This window comes from Pan troglodytes, chromosome 13, assembly GCF_028858775.2.
Source record: "Pan troglodytes isolate AG18354 chromosome 13, NHGRI_mPanTro3-v2.0_pri, whole genome shotgun sequence".
Taxonomy (NCBI): Eukaryota; Metazoa; Chordata; class Mammalia; order Primates; family Hominidae; genus Pan; species Pan troglodytes.
Window position 1 is genome coordinate 40,525,884 of NC_072411.2, and position 20,732 is coordinate 40,546,615.

General features: G+C 38.5%; 1 long non-coding RNA gene across 3 annotated transcripts in view; it reads right to left on the reverse strand.

Moving 5' to 3' along the window:
* LOC129143307 (uncharacterized) overlaps positions 1–20,732 on the reverse strand; it is a 425,562-nt gene that overhangs the window by 401,895 nt on the left and 2,935 nt on the right. Inside the window, exon 3 of one of the 3 annotated variants that reach the window (XR_008546596.1) lies at positions 18,925–19,129. The exons of the other annotated variants lie outside the window; for them this stretch is intronic. This is a non-coding gene — a long non-coding RNA (uncharacterized LOC129143307). Of the gene's footprint in view, positions 1–18,924; positions 19,130–20,732 lie in introns of those variants that run through there. 3 annotated transcript variants of the gene reach the window in all.

Below are 20,732 nucleotides of genomic sequence, written 5' to 3' on the forward strand. Positions count from 1 at the left end.
CCCAACTGATCCCACAGAGTGTTGGTGGTAGGATGTTGAATGGCAGGATATCAATCAGCACTTTTCCAAGTCTGAATGGGCTGTCATTCTACTTTCTTTGGTAAGAGAAGACTTAAAGTGGATGGAAAAATGCCTTGGCCTACCAAAAGAGCTTTATTCAGCAACCCAATCCAATTACTTTCCCCTCAGTCCACAGATACAGCAAACCTGGACCTGGAAAACTTGGAATACATCTTCATCTGTCCCTCTGATATACTTTCAAAGGAAAAACTATGAAGTCACCCCTTATAAAGGCTGTCCTGATTCACAGAATATTCATTCAGTGGCTTTTCTTTATTTCATTTCTCAGAGTTCTACTATTTAACAACAAAAATTAAAATTAAAATATCCTTTAGTAGTTGGGATACTTTTTTTTTAAGAGGATAGGTAACATTTTCTATCTAGTTAATGGTTTGGGGATAGACAGGCACATCATTTCTAGGTAAATAGATCTCCTACAAAGAGTCAAGTAATTTCTGTAACTTTTAACTTTTAATTTAACCCTAATATAACAGCCAATGGTTTTAGTGCTATAAGAGGTCTGAAAAGATTATCTTGCCCTATCCCCTATATTCTAACCAATAAAAGATAAGTAGACACATGCCTTCATTTTATGGAGTTCAATGCTACGCTCAGGTCTCACAGTAAGTAAGAGGGTAGAGAATCCAGGACATGTTTACCTCATGGGGAGAGCCTTGATCTACCACACCATGCTGCTTCTCTTCTAGATCTGTGGCTGATTTAAGCTGTGTTATTATAAACCAGGCCATAGACATTAACTCAGTAATTGAGTTTTGTGAAATTTCCAAGCTAGATGAAGGTGATTAAAGAGTGTCTTCTCAAAAACAACTTTATTATTAAAATTTAAATAGGTCTTGTAAAGTAAGTGTGGGTAATAATACACATTTTTCCTCTTAGTAAAGCAGTAAATAATAGGAGAGTCATTGTTTATAATTTGTAATATTCTCATACCAATGCTTATAATTATACAATTCCTTTATATCACAGTGAATATATTCTGGTTGGGGATAAAATTCAAGTCAAGACTGTAATCAAAGAAACAACAAAAAAAATGAAATCACTATACAGAAAGATATGGTAGCACATGCTGGTGAAGTGTGGTAAAAAAATTTGCATGTGTTCCCTGTGCCCCTTGGTGGATAAGACTAGAAGACCTGATAAAGAAGGATATAGGAAACCTAAAATGGGATATTTCCAAATTGGAATAATGGGCTTTACACTATGCTACCCTTATTCCAGAGAAAGCCATCATTCTCCACCAAACATAGCTAAGCCAAAACCCTCGTTTTCCGAGGTAGCAGATTACCACATGGTATGCACTAAGAAGTGAGAAGTGGTGTTTCTGCAGATACTCTGAAGATGGTTGGGTGGTGACTCAAGCCAGCCTTTGAGAAATCCTTATTTCCAATGGAAAAAGTGGGGATATAGAAAATACAGTTTACTTTCAAAAATACATCTTGCGCTCAGTGGCTCACGCCTGTAATCCCAATACTTTGGGAAGCCAAGGCAGGCAGATCACTTGAGGTCAGGAGTTCAAGACCAGCCCGGCCAATATGGTGAAACTCCGTCACTACTAAAAATACAAAAAGTAGCTGGGCATGGTGGCGGGGACCTGTAGTTCCAGCTACTCGGGAGGCTGAGGCACAAGAATTGCTTGAACCTGGGAAGCGGAGGTTGCAGTGAGCCAAGATCACATCACCGCACCCTAGTCTGGGCATCGCAGTGAGACTCCATTTCAAACAAACAAACAAAATACATCTTGTTATAAAATGTTATTAAAGTTATTGAAGCATATATTTCTGTGAAATATTTTTAACATACATTTTATGAAACTAGAGATTTGATTTTTTACATTAACAGTGTAGACAAAGACCTCTATCTGGTAAATTATCATTTCTAATTCCAAGTGCATGTGACCATACATATTCCTATATTATTTTAGAATAAAATTTTTTGGTTTTTATATTGCTTGTAAAAATGCAGATATTTTATAACAAGATCTACAAATTGATTTTTCAAACACTGTGGTAACAATATTTAAAGGCAAATTAATATAAACATGATATGATTGATGATACTTAGAAATATTTTTATTTTTCAAAAGTGGTAGTCTTTTAAATTTTACACTTGTAGGTAAGAATATTTCTGGAGAGCATGTCTAGACTGATTTATTCATATAAGTGTTATTTTATACACTGGTTTGTTCCTAAAAGAAAGTAAGGGACATTACAAAGGTACAAACCGTATGAATTTATGTTCAGATGGCTAGGTTAATTCAAGGAAATACTGTAGACAGTTGTATTTGTCAGTATAGGGTAGGTTATACTTTGGTTGAAAAACATATATTAGTAGATTAATAAAACAAAATTTTGTAACTTGTTTACTATAAGTCTGTTGTAGGACAAGGTGACTCTTCAGGCTAAAGTCCTTCATCCAAAGACTCAAAAAATTGATGCTGCATTTATCAGCTTCCAGTGGGTTTCAGAGCATATCATTTTTGGTTTTGTCAAAAATTTTTTTAAAGAATCATTTAAATGGTATATGATGCTATCAATTCTAAATTTCGTTCTAAGCCACAAGCATCTATTGATATAATGTTAGGATATATATTTTTTTGTTTTCTGTTTTTGTGTTTTAGGGAGGATGATGCCTATATATATTTGCACATTGAAATTGTTTCTAGAATAACAAATAACTCCATGTCAATGCTTACTAAATTTTTTTTGTGTGTAATTTTTTTGTTAAACCACTTTATTGAAGTATGATTGATATATTAAAGGTCATAAATATTAAATGTACACAACATGATGGGTTTGGAAGTAGGCATACACCCATGAAACCATCACCATAATCTATGCCATAAATCTACACATCACCTCCAAAGTTTTCTCCTGCCCTTATTATTATTGTATGTGTGTATGATAAGAATATGTAACAAAAAGTCTACCTTATACATTACAGTATTGTTAACTATATGCATTATACTGTACAGTAGATCTCTAGAATTTATTCATCTTGTATAATTGATACTTTGTACACTCTGACTAATACTTCCCCATTAATACCTCCCCCCAGCCCCTGCCAACCATCATTCCACTCTCTGCTTCTATGAATTTGACTATTTTAGATTCATCATATAACCGAGATAATGCAGTATTTGTCTTTCTGTGTCTGGTTTATTTCACTTAGAATAATATCTTCTGGGTTCATCCATGGTGTTGCAAATGGCAGGATTTCTTACATTTTTAAGGCTGAATAATATTTCATTGTATGTATATACCACATTTTCTTTATCTATTCATCCATCAACAGACATTTAGGTTGTTTCCATTTCTTGGCTATTGTCGTGAACCTAGTAATACAGATATCTCTTCAAGATCCTAACATTAATTCCTTTGTATAAATACCAAGAAGTAGGTTTATTGGATCATATGGTGGGGTTATTTATAATTTTTTGAGGAATCTTCTTATTGTTTTCCATAGCAGCTGCACCAGTTTACATTCTCACCAACAGTATACAAGTGCTCCTTTTTTTTCCACATCCTGGCCAATACTTCTTAACTTTTTTTTATTATTAATACTCCTCCTAATATGTATAAGGAAATATCTCATTGTGGTTTTGATTTGTTTTTCCCTGATGATTAGTGATGTTAAGCACTTTTGATATAAGTGTTGGGCATTTGCATGTCTTCTTTGGAGAAATATCTATTGTGATCCTTTGCCAATTTTTAACCAGATTATTTGTTGTCGGGCTTTTGGAGGATTTTTTTGGTATGGAGCTGTAAGTGTTCTTTATATATTTTGGATACTAATTATTTATACAGACATATGGTTTGCAAATATTTTCTCCTATTTTGTATTTTGCAGGATAGGTTTGTCTCTCACTTCATTTGTTTTCATTCATTGTATCTTCACAATATTTATACTTGTCACATTGCTTTCTAAGTGATATTTGAAAAGCGTGTTTACATGGTATTCTTGCAATTGTAAAATCCTCCCAGAAAAACTGAATCTTTTATATTATCATGCCTTATTTTCCCTCCCTTTAAACCAGTTCTATAAGCATTTAAAACCAGTGACCTTGATAGGGATTTAAAGTGATACCATCTCACACTAGTCAGAATGGCGATTATTAAAAAGTCCAGAAACAACAGATGCTGGTGAGGATGCAGACAAAAAGGAACACTTTTACACTGTTAGTGGGAGTGTAAATTAGTTCAACAAATTAGTAAATTAGTTCAATTGAAATTAGTTCAATTGTGGAAGACAGTGTTGTGATTTCTCAAAGATCTAGAGGCAGAAATACCATTTAACCCAACAATCTCATTACTGGGTATATACCCAAAGGAATATAAATCATTCTATTACAGTCCGGGTGCAGTGACTCATGCCTGTAATCCCAGCACTTTGGGAGGCTGAGGTGGGCGGATCACTAGAGGTCAGGAGTTTGAGACCAGCCTGACCAATGAGTGAAACCCTATCTCTACTAAAAATACAAAAATTAGACAGGTGTGATGTCATGTGCCTTTAGTCCCAGCTGCTCAGGAGGCTTAGGCATAAGAATCACTTGAACCTGGGTGGCAGGGGCTGCAGTGAGTCGAGATCGCACCACTGCACTCCAGCCTGGGGTGACAGAGCAAGGCTCAGTCTCAAAAAATAAATAAATAAATAAACCACTCTATTATAAAGATATATGCACCCGTATGTTCATTGCAGCACTATTCACAATAGCAAAGACATGGAATCAACCCAAATGTCCATCAGTGATAGACTGGATAAAGAAAATATATACCATGGAATAGTATGCAGCCATACAAAGGAATGAGATCATTTCCTTTGCAAGGATATGGAGGGAGCTGGAATCCATTATCTTCAGCAAACTAACACAGAAACAGAAAACCAAACACTAGATGCTCTCACTTATAAGTGGGAGCTAAACGATGAGAACACATGGACACAGGGAGGGGAACAACAAAAACTGGGGCCTTTCATGTGGGGAGGTAGGGGGAGTGAGGCCATCAGGAAGACCAGCTAATGAACACTGAGCTTAATACCTAGGTGATGCAGAATTGGAAAAAACTACTTTAAAGTTCATTTGGAACCAAAAAAGAGCCTGCATTGCCAAGTCAATCCTAAGCCAAAAGAACAAAGCTGGAGGCATCACGCTACCTGACTTCAAACTATACTACAAGGCTACAGTAACCAAAACAGCATGGTACTGGTAACAAAACACAGATATAGACCAATGGAACAGAACAGAGCCCTCAGAAATAATACCACGCATCTACAACTATCTGATCTTTGACAAACCTGACAAAAACAAGAAATGGGGAAAGGATTCCCTATTCAACAAATGGTGCTGGGAAAACTGGCTAGCCATATGTAGAAAGCTGAAACTGGATCCTTTCCTTACACCTTATACAAAAATTAATTCAAGATAGATTAAAGACTTAAATGTTAGACCTAAAACCATAAAAACCCTAGAAGAAAACCTAGGCAATACCATTCAGGACATAGGCATGGGCAAGGACTTTATGTCTAAAACACCAAAAGCAATGGCAACAAAAGACAAAATTGACAAATGGGATCTAATTAAACTAAAGAGCTTCTGCACAGCAAAAGAAACTACCATCAGAGTGAACAGGCAACCTACAGAATGGGAGAAAATTTTTGCAATCTACTCACCTGACAAAGGGCTAATATCCAGAATCTACAAAGAGCTCAAACAAATTTACAAGAAAAAAACAAACAACCCCATCAAAAAGTGGCTGAAGGATATGAACCAACACTTCTCAAAAGAAGACATTTATGCAGCCAATAGACACATGAAAAAATGCTCATCATCACTGGCCATCAGAGAAATGCAAATCAAAACCACAATGAGATACCATCTCACACCAGTTAGAATGGCGATCATTAAAAAGTCAGGAAACAACAGGTGCTGGAGAGGATGTGGAGAAATAGGAACACTTTTACACTGTTCGTGGGACTGTAAACTAGTTCAACCATTGTGCAAGACAGTGTGGCGATTCCTCAGGGATCTAGAACTAGAAATACTATTTGACCCAGCCATCCCATTACTGGGTATATACCCAAAGGATTATAAATCATGCTGCTATAAATACACATGCACACGTATGTTTATTATGGCACTATTCACAATAGCAAAAACTTGGAACCAACCCAAATGTCTAACAATGATAGACTGGATTAAGAAAATGTGGCACATATACACCATGGAATACTATGCAGTGATAAAAAAGGATGAGTTCATGACCTTTGTAGGGACATGGATGAAGCTGGAAACCATCATTCTCAGCAAACTATCACAAGGACAAAAAAACACTGCATGTTCTCACTCATAGGTGGGAATTGAACAATGAGAACACTTGGACACAGAAAGGGGAACATCACACACCAGGGCCTGTCACGGCATGGGGGGAGTGGGGAGGGATAGCATTAGGAGATATACCTAATGTAAATGATGAGTTAATGGGTGCAGCACACCAACATGGCACATGTATACATACGTAACAAAACTGCACGTTGTGCACATGTACCCTAGAACTTAAAGTATAATAAAAATATATATATATATAAAAACTACCTAGGTGATGGGTTGATGTGTGCAGCAAACCATCATGGCACATGTTTACCTGTGTAACAAACCTGCACATCCTGCACAAGTACCCTGGAACTTAAAAGTTGAAGGAAAAATAAATAAATAAATAAATCTAGTATTGATTTGGGTTATTTCAGTTTGTGTCCTCCAAATAATATTTGTTCAAAATAAAGTAATTTAGAAAATGCTCTAAAATGTGAAAGACTTACAAGAATGTGAATGTAAGACAATATCCTTTAATTTTGAGGAATACTTTTGGACAAAGTATTAAGAGTCTATTATGTGCTTGGCATCATACTAAATAATAAGAGAAATATAATACAAAGAGCCTGAAAGAGATCAGAAAGCTGGAGATGTGGGTACCTCATTGGTATCTCACACACTGTGGTGTGCATGCCATTTTGACTCAGAAGGCAGTGGTTGGCTTTTCTCAGAGGGTGATATCATGCTGATTGCTAAATGAAGAAGAAAGTGAACAATGTGAAATTTTAGGGGTAGGACATGAGGAGGCAAGGTGTGAATCATACCAGGCCAAAATGGCCATAACATGGGGTCTAGATTTATGTGTACCAGGAAGCAGTCCTTGGGGTATTTTTTGTAGGGATGTAGTATGATCTGATTCATATTTTTCACATTGCACCCTATCTTGTACATAGAAAATAATAGTGTCTTGGTGGCAGAGTGGAAGGAGAGATTTAGTAGGAGGTGAGGGTTTAGTGTAAGTGGGAGCTGAGAGAAGGAGGCTTGGATCAGTAGAGGAGATGAAGAGAAATGGACAGAATTCCATAAAGAAATTCTAAAGACAGGCTGGGCGTAGTGGCTCACACCTGTAATCCCAGCACTTTGGGAGGCTGAGGCGGGCAGATCACCTGAGGTCAGGAGTTGGAGACCAGCCTGGCTAACATGGTGAAACCCCATCTCTACTAAAATACAAAAATTAGCTGAGCGTGGTGGTGCACACCTGTAGTCCCAGCTACTCAGGAGGCTGAGGCAGGAGAATCGCTTGAACCCAGGAGGCGGAGGTTGTGGTGAGCCAAGAACGTGCCACTGCACTCCAGCCTGGGCGACAGAGCAAGACTCTATCTCAAAAAAAAAAAAAAAAAAAAAAAGAAAGAAAGAAAGAAAAAAGAAAAAGAAATTCCAAAGACATAACGGACTGGGAAAATATTTGAACCTCATATTGCTTTTCTACAGATCAGTAAGAAAAAGACTGATAACTGAAAGTAAAATGAACAAGGAATGTTAACAGGCAGTTTGCAGAAAAGGAAATAAAAAATGCTAAATATATGTTAAGCTGTTCGATTTCACTCTTAATAAGATAAATGAAAATGAAAAGTACACTGAAATGTATATTTACTAAAGATTAGCAAAAAGAAGAGAGTTCAATAGAATATAAACTTGGGGAGGGTAGAAAGAAATATTCTCATACATTTCTGGGGTGAATGTAAATTAGTATACTGTCTGTGAGGGACAATTTGCAGGTATCTATCACAATCACACAAGCACTTATTCTTAGACCCAGAAGATTCTCCTCATTGTAATTTATCCTAGAGATAAACCTTTATTCTACATCCTATAACAGAGGCTGTCAGTGCTCTGCTCACGTTCATCAGATCTGCAGCCTTCTACCAATGACTCTCAGAAGCTGGTGTGTATTCACTTCAGCTACCTCACTCTTGAGGTTAAATAATTGTGAGGAGTGTGTTTTTCTCCTTTCTCAGATTTCCTCATTTGAGCTTCCCATAAGGTTAAACTCCAGTTGCCCATGGCAGTACCTTGGCTCGATACTGCATTGGATGACTGCCTTCTTTTCCCTGGATCACTTCCCTCTTCCTTTACTGGTTTTCCCAGTACTTCTGAATAAATTACTTACAATCAAGATTTGTTTCTGGAGAAATTCAACTAAGACAATCAATCCAAGCCTTTTCTCTGAATGTTCTTTCTACTTTTAGATTCCTAACAGGGGTGCTACTGGCATTTGGGTAGCATATGTCCATGTCATATAATCTTGCCATTACCTTTCAGGATGTTTAGCATGTCTCTTCTTTGGACACAGAATTCCACTAGTTACTGTGACAGCCAAAAACTTAATACATGCATTTCCATATTTCCACGTGTCTTTCTCTCTCCCCTGGAAACACAGCTTTTCCTGTAGCCCTCTCAAGTAGAGCCAATGTCTTCTCTCAGATGCCACATACCACTAGGCCAGTGGGGGGCTCCTTACTGCTTCCAGATCATTTTCTCTTCTTCCCCTAAAACTCCAGCTTTTAATATCATATTTTCCCACCATATTGCTATGATTCACTGTATTTCCCTTGACCACTCCTCCTTATTCCTTAAAGATTTAGCCTTTAGCTGATTGACATTTTATCAAACACTATTCCTATAATAGTTCTTGGTGATTGTAATATTCATGTGGATGATCCTTTCAACTCCAAGGCCTCTCAGTTCCTTGACTTTCTCTCTTCTCTTCTTCAATGATCTTATCTGTCCTTCATAAGAGAACCTCCAGAATCTCCTACCAAATACCTACCTGTATCTCTGCATCTGTGCCCACCTACTGCCTTCTTTTCTGTTACTATAAATGAACACCCTGTGCCTATCCAGACCAACATGTCTTCTAGTTCTAATCCTATACTTTCCTGCCCACTGAAGGATATAATTCTAGCAATTCATCTTGCTCTACCTGCGTCCCAAATTTTTCCCTCTTCATAGCAGTCAAATATGCTGCAATTCTGCCTATCTGAAAATAATAATATGCTCAACTGGTTTTTATTCTACTTCACTGGCTACTTTACCACAACCTACTTTGCTAGTTTTGCCTTGTCTCTTTGATTCTAACTATTGGAGGGCCCCCAGGGCTAAGCCCATGAACTTTTCTCTATCTATGCTGCTTACATTATGATTTTGTTAATTTCTGTGGCTTTCAATATCACATATAAAATGAAAATTCCAGAATTTATTTATCCAGTTTGATCTCACCTCTAAATTCCAGACTTATATATCCACTATCCTTTTTGATAGCTCTATCTGGTACCTGATAAATAGTTCCAACTGGAAATTTTAAAAACCAAATTTATATCCTCCTATCCAAACATGCTCACTCAATAATCTTCTACTTAGGAAATGGCATACTCATCATTCCATTTGCTCACACCAAAGTCCTGGCATCATTTAATTTCTCTTTCACACTCTACATCTACTTTATCAGTAAATCTTTTTGGCTCCATATTAAAAGTATAAATAGAACTCAATCACCACTTACACCTCCATTGCCCCCAACTTTCTAGTCCGAACCATAATCCTTCTTTAAAATTTCAATAGCCTCCTGATTGGGTTCCCTATTTTCATTTTCCCCCACAGTCTAATTTCACTACAGAAGTCAGAGTGATCCTTTTAAGACTTAAATCAGATCATGTTATTACTTTGGTCAAAACTCTGTATCTTATTCGGAATAAAGGTGAATGTTCATATAACAGTTCACAAGACCAGATAGAATCTAATCCCTCAGGCACCATTCCAGTCTCCTCTTTAACCTCTGAATAAATAACTGGAGAATGGAGACAGGTTCCACATAGATTTTTGGAGGCAGAACTATTAAGACCTGCCAGTGGATTTGATGAGGTAGAATTAGGGAAAGAGAGCAATAAAACATGGTAAACAACTCCCTAGTTTTTGGCCTGAGCACCTGGATATATGATTGTGTGTTAACTCTCATGGGAAAGACTAGGGCAGGAGTAGGTATGGGCCTACCTAATGCGTATTTGTAGGATGTGGTTACAGCAAGTAGATCCGAATTCTGTCATATACATGTTAGGCTTTAGGTACCTACTGGACATTTAAGTGAAGATTATGAGTATGCAGCTATAAAGTCTGGTAAGAGAAAACTAGGTGAGTGTATTTCATGAAATCTATAGAAGATGCTGCTGTTACTAAAAGGATGCAATGTTGAGAGATTTTGATGCTGCTGAGAGATTTAGGAAAAACTGAACAGAGGCTGACAATGAATTAGATACATTCAGGTCATTGGTAACCTTGTGTAACCTTATTAGTGGAAAGATGGGATGGGTTAGGGACAGAATAGAAGGAGTGAAATGGAAGAGAGCTTATACAACTAACATGGTAGTAGAAAGATAAATTGATTCTGATTGCATCTATTTTTAACCATCATTGTTGTGATATAATAAACATACCATAAATTTACCCAGGTAAAGTATACAATTCAGTGGTATTCAGTGTATTCAAAAGATTGTACAACCATCACTACCATCTAATTCCAGAATATTTTCAATACTTCCCAAAGAAACCTCACCTTTGTTAGCAGTCACTTTCCAATCTCCCAATCCCTGCCAATCACTATCTTCTTTCTGTCTCTATGAATTTGCCTATTCTGGACATTTCATGCAAGTGAAGTCATACAATACATGGGCCTTTGTGTCTGGTTCTTTCGCTTAGCATGTTTGCAAGGTTGTAGTGTCTGTCCATGCTTTATTCCTTTCTATGACTAAATATATTCAATTATTTTATGGATATACCATATTTTATCTGTTTATCAGATGATAGACATTTGGGTTGTTTCTACCTTTCGGCTGTTAAAGATAAGGCTGCTATAAGCATTCATGTATGAGTTTTTGTGCGAAAATATTTTCATTTCTCTTGGGTACGTCCTAGGAGTAGAATTGCTATGTCATGTAGTAACTATATGTTTAGCAATTTGAGGAACTGCCAGACTTTTCTAAAGTGGCTGCACCATTTTATATTCCCACCAGAAATTCCAACCAGATTTGGGTCTTTTAAAAATATATTCCATCTCTACTTAGCTTTTTGAACATTTGGAACATAGTCACAATAATTGTTTTAGTGTCTCTCTCTGCTAATTATATCATCTGTGCCAAATTTGGGTCTGTTTTGATTGACTGGTTGCTCTCCCCATTATGAGATATGTTTTTCTTTTTCTTTGCATGCCTGGTAATCTTTGATTGCATACATACTTTGTGAATTTGTTGGGTGCTGGATACTTTTGAACTCTCATAAATCTTCTTGAGCTTTGTTCAGGTATGATGTTAAGTTACTTGGAAACAGTTTGATCTTTTCAGATGTTGCTTTTATGATTTGTTTGGCAGGTTGAGAGCAGTTCTCAGGCTAGGGCTAATTATTTCCCACCACTGAGGCAAGACCTTCTTGAGTACTTTATCCAGTGCCGATGAATTATGAGTTTTTCCAATCTGGCCGGTAGTGGGAACAGACACTATTTCTGGCCCTATGTATGTTATGGCCACAGGTTCTCTCTACCTCCTCCAGATGGTCCTTTTCTAGGCCTCATGTAGTTTCTTCATAGTCATGATCAAAATTCTTCTGAATACTTAACAGAGATCCCTCTGCAGACCCCCAGGCTTTACTCTGTGTAGCTCTCTCTCTCCTCTATCACTCTTTCCTAAGAAATCTCACTGCGTTGATCTTCCTGGACTCTCAGCAATGTTGCCTCAATTCACAATCATAACTGGGCTTCACCTCTGTTCTCCTACCACATGTCACGACCTGAAAACTCTCTCAAATTAGTAAACTGGGGCAATAGTAGGTCTCATCCATTTTATTTCCTATATTTCAAGAATCACCATGTCCATTGCTTGATATCTAGTGTCATAAAAACCACTGTTTCATGTCTTTTGTCTGTTTTTGTTGTTGTTTAGTTGTTACAGATAGGAGGGTAAATCTAGTTCTATTACTCCACCTTGATCATATATTTTTTCTAAATCAGAGATAGCAGGGAGGACTCTGAAATGGCCTATCGTCAATGCCTTTCCTTCCTTATTTATGATGAGAATGAGAGCTTTGACTCAAATCATTTCTATGTATATTTACATAGTTGTTTCTCAGATCTTAAAAAACAGATGGGGCAAGCACTGATACCTCAAATAGATTTCTTTTTTGGAAACAAAATATTCCACTGAGGAATAGTCATTTATAGTATGGGATGCTAGCCCAAGCTTTGTCCTGGCAGAGTTTACAGATCCAAATGTCTGCACAGAGGCTTGACAGATGTGAAGCGTAGGCCAGATGTAATATGTGATGAACTGAGAACATGACAGTGAACTGGAGAGGCAGGCTTGGTCCAAAGTCCTTCAAATTCAAAAGCATGATGGCAAATAAAAGTGCCCTAACTTTCTGACTGAACTTAATCCCACTGTCTGCATCCAAAACTCTGACCACCCGCCTCAGTTATAAGATAGTTTTTATTTATTTATTTTTCACCAACCACAATAAGCAGCACTGAATAAGATTGTTTTATTAAAATATCTTGTACAAAAAAATCTTTAAAAGAGCAATACATACTATTAATTTTTGTACAGTGATATTATTATTAATGCCCGTAAGTCCTTCAAAGGAGGCTCACTGTCCCCCAAAAGAAGATTAACTAGGAGAATGCAAAATCATAGATGAGGAAATAAGTGTAATTTTCCTGAAGCAGTAAGTATTTTACCAATCTCAGAATGTTTGTCCACAAAGCTTAGCAATATACTCATGTCAAGGACAGTAGTTACATCTCTTTTATCTTCCCAGCAAAAAGTAACTCTTTTACTACAACCAGTTTCACCTGTTTTGCAACTTGCTTTGGTCAATATTTTCTTTAGCTGGGAAGAAAGCTAACTGACACAGTGGAGATGAAAAACTGGTTTTAGAAACCTATTGATATAAGCTAGAAGAGACATATTTGGAGAGCTGGAATCAATATTTTAAATAGAATAATTTCTAGACTTTACATAGTTATACTTTGGTTTCCAGTTCTCTAGAAATTAAATGGTAGCTAAGACTATCATATTAGGAATTGAAATATGAATGATTCTACAGACCATGACTTGGCTGTGATGCTCATAAAATTCTAAGTCCTGCAGCTACTCAAGGTAGTGCATACAAGTACAAACCCAGAATATCTGAGTCAAGAGTGAAATATATGTTCCTACTAATATTCAATCTGAGTTACCTTGCCTTTTAAAGGACATCAAAGGATTTCAACATACAGTAGTCAGATATAAAGTGTTAGTGTGTTTTTTTTTTAACACCTAGTAAAAATAACAACGTTATTAATTGTAAGAAGAAGAAAGGACATCTTGGTTAGGTAGTCCGACCACAATACTTAACAGAAAGATTAGCTTCTCCAACGTAAATACTTAGTAACACACACCACTGCTGTGACAGTCACCACTGACTTTCACTGTAGGGTTTTTGGATCTTTAAGGTTATATTTTATGACTGAACTGCATTTTTAAAAGACTTTTCCCAAATAATCTATGAAAAGCCAGACTTCTTTTAATTATTGTTTGTTTTAACAACTTATATCAAAAAGAAGGCACATCTTTCCAAGAAGGTTTTGTTAAATCAGTGGTTTTCAATTTGGGGCGGTTTTGTCTCTTTTTTTTTTTTCCCAGGGGACATTTGGCAATGTTGAGAAATGTTTTGTTATAACTAGACAGGTGGGTGCTACTGGTAGAGATGCCACCAAAAATCTTACAATGCACAAGACAGCTCCCTACAACAAAGAATTATCCAACCTCAAAGCTCAATAGAACTGAGATTGAGAAATCATGTGTTAAATCAAGACTGTGATGTTGTTAAGCTTCTGTATAAATTCTAGTTGAGAAATACCTTTGTGGTAACTTTTAAAATTACAATTGTTTCAAGGAAAGCAACTAATTTAGGCTTATTTACTATTTCAAAATAATAACGTCTTATTTGCTCAGCATTTTATCGTTAAAAAAATTTTTTTTTTAAATAGAGACAGGACCTCTCTATGCTGCCCAGGCTGATATTGAACTCCTGGGCTCAAGTGATCCTCCTGCCTTGGGCTCCCACAATGCTGGGATTATAGGCATGAAACACCATACCTGGCCTTTTCTTTTTATTTTCTTTTAGCCTTTTATCTTTTGCACAATCCTTTCATATGTTTCATCTCATTTTCTCCTCATAGATTTGTGGTGAAATTATCTTTTTTCCTGTTCTGCTATCAAGGGCACTGTTGTGCAGGACAAGGCTATAGGATTCAAACAAGCCACACTGATTCACATTCTGAATGAAAAACCCAGTGCTCTTTTGCTATCCTATCCTACAGCAGTGACATTCTTGTTAAGGACACTATATGAAAAGAAATTTAAAAATAAACAAAAACAAATCATTGTGTACCTCTGGGGATGTGACCCCAGAAGATAGGTGTCATATGCTCTAAGAATGGAGGAAGCAGGAGAGACACAGGTTGAGTATGGGAGGTGAGGAGCAAGCATGGGGAGTAAGAGGTGGAAAAAATAATGACATTACTAAAGCCATCGGGGGAAGCACAGGCAGATTCCTAAACTGAATGTGACTGCTTTCCTGTGAAAATCATTCCTTCTCCCCTAAGCAGGGTAAGACCCTTACGAAAACACAAAATGGATAAATCTGCTGAATTCAACTAGAAAAACAGAAACCACACTTATTTCTTCAAACAAAGAATGTGATACAAGGAATCTGTTGCACAGGTGATGGAAAAACTGAGAAGAATCCAGGGGAAATTCTTCCCCAGAGAAGCAACCACAGGAAACTATTACACTTTTAAGTAGGTGGCAGGAGGAGGTAGTATTGTCAGATCCCAGGGCTGATTTCATGGTAGGCCTGTCCAGCAAGAGAGGGAGCCGCTGGGGAGACAGCTGCAGGGGATGGTGCCTAAGGCAGAAAGAGATGGGGAGATACATTGGTTTCTCCTACCCTCCAATCACCTGACAGTGCTCCCTGTTAGCCTAGCCCAGTAGGAAGCCAGTTGACACATGGGTCTGGAAAACAGCCTGTAGAAGCCAGCTTAGATAAGGACAGAGAAGGGCAGGGGAAGAGTATTTTCCAAGACTAGCAGGCTAGTCATCACATGTCCCACGGAGGAATGCCAATGGAGGAACACCATGGATTGGTTCAAGTGATCAAGTAAATATTCCAGGAAGTTAATCATGTTTTCTTTCAAAATAAGATGTTTTAAGTCTATCTTGGACCAAACAATTAAATAACTAAAATTAAAATCAAACTCAGAAGAGAAAGAGTATTTGACAAATGAAGCATGGTACCTTTTTGTATAAATATCCAGGCCTTTTAGGGTTAAGTGATTACCACAGAGAGAAAAGTTTTTTTAAAATAGAAAATGGAAAGAAAACAGCTCTAATAGGGGGGATTTTGTCACACCTGTTTTGCACACAGTAGGCTCCACAGTCAAAATAGAGGCAAATTCTTGCTGAGCTTTTGACGACATGAAAATAAAGGCATTCATCACCTTTCCTCTCAAAATTGCAGACTGTAGCAGAACACCATTTTTAAAAGGCTAGTCTAATTTCCTTTCTGGGGGAAAAAAATGAGAAAGGAAACTAAAGAGACAAAAATATATAATTGCAGACTCTCCCTCTTAACTGGATCACTGTGTACCCAAAATATGTGTAATTTAATTTTAAGAAATATATTGAAATTGCAGAATCACTAGTAATTCAGTGACCTCAGAAATCCTGGAACACAAAAGCCAACTATTAATGGCTATTTCAACTGAGTAATGGTTAACATTTACAAGAGACGTAACCTGGGGTAATTGCTGGGGATATTTTGGCTTTCTTGTACATGTTCTTAATCTGCATAACTGATCAGAAAAGCCACAGAGAAGTGTAGCAGGGATGCCACATGTAACTGACTCATAAAAGGCTCCTTTAGAGAAGGAGACACTCAAAGCACAGGGAAATGTAAGCAGGCACCTTAAGTAGGAAAATGTGAAGTGCGATTTCTGGTAGCTGTCCTACTTGGGACACAAATGGCCTTTGCTGGTCAGTCCCAGCAGGCAGGGCAAGACTGAAGCACCCAATATGCAATCCCAGATCAGGGCTTTGAAGGGGGCTGGGGCTCCAGAGAGCCAGATGAAGCTGCAGCCTTAAGAGAGTCCAGTTATCATTTCTACAGGGTCAAGCAAACAAATGCCATAGTCCAAAGTGGCAGTCGCCTGGGGGCAGGGTCCTCAGAGATGGAACAAGGGCTTGAAAGGGAATCTAGGGGCTGGTGAAACTCTTGAAATCCAGGCAGGCCAGCTTGCTTTGGGAATAAGGGGAGTGTTTGTCTGAGAGCTGCTGGCAGAAGGTGAGTAGCCAAGACAGGGGATCAGGCAAAGAAGCCCATTAGGATATAGAAACTGGGCAAGAGAGAGATTTAAGTGATGATGGGGGTGAGGGGCTTGAACTGCATCATAGAGACGTGTGTGTTTGCTTTCCTCCCAGAGGCATTTTTCTAATCCTTTAAGGCTCAAGTTCTCACTATAGGTGCAGTGCCCAGAGCTCATAAGCATTTCCCAGTCTTATCAAATTGTTTGAGAGCTGGACAAGAAAATGGCCTGGCTCTAAAACACAAAGCAAATTATAAAATGCAATTAATAAATGTTTCAAGAGGAAAATTATATGAATTCCTTTAATTTTCATAACAAAACGTCGTGCTTTTCATGTGGGATAGGACTACATTTTCCAGTGTTTGATAGGATGTGGGATGAGGCCTCTGAAAGAATATCCAGGGTTTAGGTAACCCTTGAATTCGCCTTTCTTCTGCTTGGCATAGTTCAGGCAGGGGAGGTCCAATGTGTTAAGACTTCAGCAAGGTTGGGCAAAGAGTGGAAGGCAAAAGCCCAAATCACCATAGCCAGAAATGTGGGGGAGGGGAGTAGAAGAGACTGGAAGGAAGGGTGTCTGGGACAGTTGCAGAGGTTGGCTCGACTGAGTGCTGAGAGATGCAGGCACAGTGCCCCTGAAGATGGTACGGTCTGGTTTCTAATTTTGGAAATGGTCATACCAGGGTTTCCAATTCGGCAGGCATGCTATCAGTGAAAGACTGAAGTGTAGGAGAACCATCTGGAGGCCAGTGGCCATTCAGTTTGTGTAGGGGTATAAATACAGAATTGACAAAAGCAAGACAGGGCTTAGTTTCTAAAGCGGGGAAGCAGCAGAAGGGAAGTGACGACTGAACAGGAGAATCTGGTTCTTCTGAGGCACCAGACCAGTGGAAAATCAGTGAGTCAAGGAACACTGAGGTCCAGAGGTTCCAAGGCTCCTGGGTTTACTTAGTGTCTGATTGGCTACAAGGCAATTTCAGGAACACCACAGAAGGTCAACCAATGAGAATGGACTTCCAGATTGCTTGTCTGGGAGCAGGGCCTAATTCTATTCTATATGCATCCTCGTTGGGAGGAGGGACACCTGAGTCTAAGTGAAACAAGGGGTGATCCAATCTGAGATTACCCTGGAGACAGGACCCCTTTGTGTGTCCAGAGAAATAGGCATGGAACTGCCATTTCTTGAGTCAGGTTCCAAGGTGACTGGGGTGAAGTGGCTCCAATTTAGGAGAAGGACACAAAGACAGGAAACCACCCAGTGCGCACTGCAGGGGCAGATGTTTAAACAAACTCTTCTAGCCAGGTACAGCCCTGATAGGGAGGAGGGTGTGTCTCTCTGAGAAGACCACAGACCCTGACCTGGAGACATCGTGATGACTGAGCAGAGATAAAAGAGGAGGAGACCGATCAGTTGCACCTCTAGAGCCAATTAGGGCTGGTGCAGAGGCTGGTGGCCTCTGGCTGAACAGAGTGGAGAGCTTTAGACTTCCCCTGGGTCTGTATCCAGGTTCCAGGGCCAACCACAACTCCTCTTTCTCTGTTACCTGAGAGCAGAGAAGGGGCAGGGCCAGGGCGCCAGCAGGAGAGAGCTTAGCTGGCCAAGCTGAAGAGAGAGGTCATTAGGGACTAGATCATGGCAGCAGCGACTGCCTGGATTCTGGCAGAATAAAAGAATTCCAGCAACAGTAAGTGACTTTGGAATAAGAGCCCTCAGCTGATGCCTGGAGGGATGCTGTAGGAGTTTTGGATAATCTTGTAGAAGAGATCATTTTTATTGTTTTTCTTTTATTACACTATGAATAGAGGACCTGCAGGTAGGGTAGCCAAGACTTTTCCCAGATGATATATTCCCCAGCAGAAGTACTGCTATTTCTAATGCGTGAGGCACTAATGATAAAGAATCTATGGATTACTAGCATTTCAAGAGCCTCAACCACGTTTTAAACCTAATTCAAATGAATATTTAACTCAATGGCTATAAGATGTGGCAGTATGCCAACCATTCAACTTATTCTTCACATTTTTCACAAGAAAAACAACAAAAATCATCTCTCCTATAGACCTGACTGATTGATTATCCAAAGAACCAAAGCAGTAAATTTATGAATGTATATTTAATTTGAAACAAAGAAGCATTCTGAAATATTTGACATAATGTGACTGGGAACATAAAGGTAAGGGTGTTGGCCAGGCACTGTGGCTCATGCCTGTAATCTCAGCACTTTGGGAGGCCAAGGCAGGAAGATCACTTGAAGCCAGGAGTTCCAGACCAGCCTGGGCAACATGGTGAAACCCGGTGTCTAGAAAAAATAAAATGAAAAAAAAAAAAATCAGCTGGACTTGATAGTGCATGCCCGCAGGAGGCTGAGATGGGAGGATCCCTTGGGCCCAAGAGGTCAAGACTGCACTGAGTTATGATTGCACCACTGCCCTCCAGCCTGGGTAACACAGCAAGACAGAATGGAACGGAATGGAACGGGATGGAATGGGACGGGGAAGGGATGGGGAAGGAAAAGGAAAAGGAAAGGAAAGGGAGAGAAAGAAAGAAAGAAAGAAAGAGAAAAGTAAAAGAAAGGAAAAAAGGAAAGGAAAGGAGGAAGAAAGGAAAGAAAAGAAAAAGAAAAGAAAGAAAGAGAAAAATAAGAAAGAAAAGAAAGTAAGAGAAAGGAAGGGTGTCAATGAAGGACTTAAAGGACTTAAAAATGGTCCTGTTCTCAGAATTCAGGGTAGGCCCTGTTCTGAGTTTCCTGAGAATTCTCTGGGAATGATTTTTGAGTGATAAGTACATCAAATGTATGGGTCCTTTTTTGCCATGGGCATCACTAGACAAGGCTTACAGGTGGAATTGCTTGAGTTCTGAAGTTTTTAGTATCCTTAAGAAGTCAGTATCATACAATATAAAAGTACTATAAAACTAGGAATTCACAACAAGGTGAAAAGCCAGAGGCAGAAAAATGAAGACATGGCAAGAGAGAATGAAATTACGTGTACAATAATTTACAAGTTATTAATATTAAACAAGGGTTTGGTATTTCCTTCCAGATTTATTTATTTACAGTAAATTCACTGTAATATTTATTACAGTGAAAAATAATCAGCAAATAAGTTGTCATTTCTTTCCACATTGATTCCAGAAGCTAAATGTCATTTTAATTGTATAAGTGTTAGCTTATGGAAGTTGGGACTGAGTTTGGTTTCCTTGAAGAAAATTTAGGAAAGAAGGGGATAATGATTAGAAAAATATGTGGGATGCCAGCTATGGTGGTGCGCATCTGTAAGTCCCAGCTACTCAGGAGGCTGAGACAGGATTGTTTAAGTCCAGGAGTTTGAAACTGTAGTGAGCCATCATCATGCCTATGAATAACCACTGCACTCCAGCCTGGGCAACAAAGGGAGATCCTGTCTGTTTAAAAAAGAAAAGAAAAGAAAAAGAAAAAGGAAAAAAAAAAGTGGAAACCAGCTTACTAGCAAAGAGCTTGGTGGACTGCATTAAAACGTGTAGGGGCATTAGCAAAATCTCCAGAAGCAGCGAGCCCAAAAAGTACATCACCGAGGATTCATAAAGTATTGCATGCTTGCTAACAAGCATATTCCTTGCTTTTTTATCTCTACATGGAAGACAATAATGGATTTGTGAGTTTTGTATAGCTTCGATTTGGACAACTAGAATTGGAAAATTATTGTATAAACCAGATGGTGGTATGGAAGGCAGTGGTGAGTCCATCGTGCCTACACAGCCATGAAATGGGAGCATTTGTGGTGTTTAATTTAGAAGAGGAACAAGATGCTACAGTCACTAAAATATCAAAGTGGGAAGCTTGATTGGTTCTTCAGGCAGAGCCTCATAGGGTTGGGTCATGGAGATCCAGAGTCTGAGGCTCATCTGTTTATTAAATTCAGAAC